Raw genomic sequence first — 3,970 nt, forward strand, 5'->3', positions numbered from 1 at the left:
GCAATTAAAGGAGAAGACAGGAGGGCTTGTCACTGTTAAATTGCCTCCTTTGCCGGCCCACGGAGCTGAAACCAACAACCTTGCTCAAGGTCACAAACAAAAATCAACACAACTTTGACCAACACAAGAGGCTCGTGGCCGGCCTATGATTTCCCGTGTGCAGGAAAGGGGATCAGGATGTCTCTCCGGAGATGAACCCTCATTACCATCCTGCTCCTGAAGTAGATTCTCGGCCGGCTGTGGTCAGGTTGCGGGGAGGCTTGTGGCTCCAATTATTTTGCTGCGCCGTTGGGAAGCCGTGGAGCTGCAGAAAAAGTTTTTTTTTTTTATCAGCAGAGCCCATGGGGGAGCTGGACGGGGAAATAATGAGTCACGATGGAGCCATGGCGCACGGTGTCTCCCTCCTCCTGGATAACGACCGGCACACTCCATTTCTCCCTTCCTTTCTTCCACTTGGTCGGACTAACGCACTTTGACATGTGCATCTTAGGTATTGGTGAGAACACGGCGCTAACAGGGACCTGAGACAGGATGGAGCACAGTGGAGATGCTGGCCGCATGTTCTTGTTGGCTTTTAACACAGACAGGTGGGTGTTAAAGATGTCTTCTCGGCTTTTATTACTTTATTTATCTATCTATCTATCTGATTTTCTTTAGAGATGAAAACTAACAGTGCTGCAACTGTGGACGGAATAAATGTCGGATTGTGTGTATGTGTGTGTGTGTGTGTGTGTGTGTGTTGGAGGGAAGAGACCAGAAATAGTGAAACACAGCGCAGCACAGCACACGGTGACACATCGAAATGTGTCCTCTGTATTTAACCCTCACCCCTAGTGAGCAGTGGGCAGCACAGCCGGAGTGCAATGGTTGAGCCTCGCCCTGGGTGAAGCGCCTTCTTGATCACGCCAGGTAAGTATTTTTTTTTTGGTTATAAAAAAACTAAAGCATGCGATATAAAGGGTCGCCTCAACAACAAAAGCCACTACACGCATTTTATTTTCAAGGCAAACAATAAGAGAGAAAAACAGCGGGTAAATTTGCAAAAACTGTGAAATTTCCAGCAGTAAACCTGGCTGCTGTGAGACAGAAATCCGAATAACGTATTTTAATTTAGACGTTTTTATGGGTTAAGCGTCTGATGTGCCTGCCTTGATAAATATAAATGATAGCAGTAATCATCCGCGGTAGAACACATCATCGTTCCCTCTCCCGGCTGGGATGTGTTGCTGTGATTGTGCATCTGCTCTCGGGGGGTCTCGGGGTTCTAAGATGATTAAATCCGAGCCAGAGATTGAGAGAGAGAGAGAGAGAGAGAGAGAGAGAGAAAACAATTGTTCCCAAGATTCTCGTCCACCTAACAATTCTCGAAATTGTCCCGTGTTGTGGACAAGATCAGTGTCAGAGTAGAGGGATCAGCACCATGGACAAGTCCTCTCCAGCTTCTCTGGCAGCAGCAAGGAACTAATTCGCCCACTGCAGAAAAAATTATCGACAAAATGTTGAGCACGAATGGGTGAACAGCTTGCAAATCCATCTTTGTCCTGTAAAGACCGTCACCGGTGTTAATAAATGGCCTCAAGTCAGTGATTTCAGACCAAGTTGGGGGTTTTTAGCACAAGAAGATGTCTGCCTGACATCACAGCGTCCTGAAGACACATGAAACATCCAGGAAGAAACGTATTACAGACTCGGCTCTGTAAAAAAGACCATGTGGTGGGAGAGAGCAGAGTGTGTAGAAAAACTCTTTCTCCCTCCACACAAAGCACTGTATTCAACCACTCCAATTTGATGTTACCTGGCAGAAAGAGGCATGGCACAATAGAGGTTAAAAATGAACAGTTTCTAATTTATTAACACCGGTAAATAATTATTGTAGTTACATGTGAATATTGAATGTAAAAAGGTACCAAGGTTACAGAGAAAATAAAAATGAGAAGAAAGAGTAAAGAGGGAGAAGAGAAAAAGAGGGGGAGAGAAAGACTCAGAAGCCTTCCGGCTTCCGATGGAAAACCCCCTGAGCAAGAAAGCTCAGAGTCCCTTTTCCACATGTGAGCAGACCTTTATACCCCTGGCCTACAGGAAGTTGTCACTGACCAATTAGAACCTGTTGTTTCTGATGTCACGCCCCCGGTGCCTCCCATTTGGGGAAGACAAAGAGGGAGGGCGGTCCTGACAGCTGACACTTCACACGTTGCCGTCAGACAAAAGGCATGTAAAACAGAGGTGCTGAATCTTCACGCACAACCATCCACACAGGAATGACACACCTCCCCCTGCAGACAGCTGTTTTGCAACACAAAAGGCATGCTCCCGTGATGTCCATCCTTACAGCTCTACTAAATTTAACTCTGTTTAATCAGCAGCTATTGACACACGTATAACATGGGTGATGGCGGTGACGATATTTAATAATTGTGCAAATGCTCAGCGCGATTTTCACGAATCTGCACGCATGTAACATTTCTGATGTTTTTAATTTGAGCGACCTTTCGAGTTTTGTAGCCTGTCTGCAACAAGCTTCGCGCCGGTAATTGACCGGTTTGAGTTCCCCCGACTCTCCAGTTCCCAGCATGCATCGCCACACCAAGCAGAGTGCAAGGAAAATATCCGGGTTTTATGATTATATACGTTTAGCCAGTGATTTTAGTCGTTTTTTTTTTTTTTTTATGCACGTTGTCCATCTAGGATCAGGCAAATGCCAAGACACATCAGAGCAGGCTTCTCATGAATAACGGATGGTGGCGGATGGGCCCGCATCCATGGGCTGGGAAGTGGGCTTCATCCCACCGTCTTCTGTTTTGGCTCCAGATGACTTCCTTCCTGTGAGGTTCCCCACAGTCGGCCCTTCATGTTTTATTCAGGCAATAGCAGGCGTGGGATTTTCGGAGATAAGCATCTCAGCTTGAGAGCAAAAGAACTGCAATCCCTCCCTACTGCTTGAGACACAACGACGCAAAGTCCTGCCGTTTTGTCGTCAAACGGGACGGATTTACCAAAAAAAAAAAAAGGAGAGAAGACTCGAACAGAATCGCAAAATGAAGTGCATGTTGGTTTTTTTACGTGACCTGCGCCTGAACCGGTTCGCTTCAGACTTCTACAGCGGATATAAAAAGCTACTGGCTGCTGCCATGGCGAAGGGTGATGGGTGACGGGGGAGAAAAGAATGAAAATACTTGATCCAGAGAGGGTCATCCCCCTTTGGAAGCAATTACCTCTGCGAGTGTCCAGCAGCGTTGCACGTCGGGAACATTGCTCGTGCTCCGTGAAGTTGGACAGTGACCGGTGTCAGATCTTCATATGCATCCTTTATATGCTTCCTTCATAATAAACCGATTGTGAAAATAGCGTCCCAGTACACGTGCACCTCATGCCATAGCACTGACGTTGGGATGACACACACTGTTCTAAACATGGAGCCTTGTTTTGAAGCCAAAATGTGGAAATTGGTCCTCATCGTCTCCCACATACCTAGATGAGCTCTTCAGTGCTGTCTAGGGTCTCGGTATTGTATGGTATTATATGCAATTGTCTTTCGACAACAAATGCTGACATGCTGACACGGTCTTGATTTTGGGGACACAGTCTTGATTCTGCTCCATGTTCTGGTCCTGTTCTCACCTGGCACTGTCCCGATTTCTGATGGTGTTGTGTGTAAATACACTCAACATTGGGTCATTTCATGTCTGTACCCTGTCTGACGTGTAATATTGTTTCCGCGAAGCAGGTACAGTCTCCTCTGCCCTTTCCAGTAGAGTCCAGTCCAGTTCATCGTTCAGATGAACACCAACACCAGTTAGGCTTCATCTTTTTTTATTCTTGGTGTGCAAGAATAAAAAAGGATTGAAAATCGGTCTTTGGTTCAAGCATACTGGTGACTTTTTTTTTTGGAAATGTCTGCATTGTCCGGCACTGACAGACACCAGCGGTTAATTAACATGGTCCCAGCCACTCATTGGAGCATCAAGGCAAT

At 46.3% G+C, this 3,970-nt stretch overlaps 1 pseudogene; it reads right to left on the bottom strand.

Annotated features, from left to right (window-relative positions):
* Positions 1-786: 786 nt before the first annotated feature.
* LOC114802760 (uncharacterized) lies at positions 787-917 on the bottom strand (annotated as a pseudogene).
* Positions 918-3,970: the final 3,053 nt, after the last annotated feature.

The sequence above is a fragment of the Denticeps clupeoides genome, chromosome 13 (genome assembly GCF_900700375.1).
Source record: "Denticeps clupeoides chromosome 13, fDenClu1.1, whole genome shotgun sequence".
NCBI classification, from domain to species: domain Eukaryota; kingdom Metazoa; phylum Chordata; class Actinopteri; order Clupeiformes; family Denticipitidae; genus Denticeps; species Denticeps clupeoides.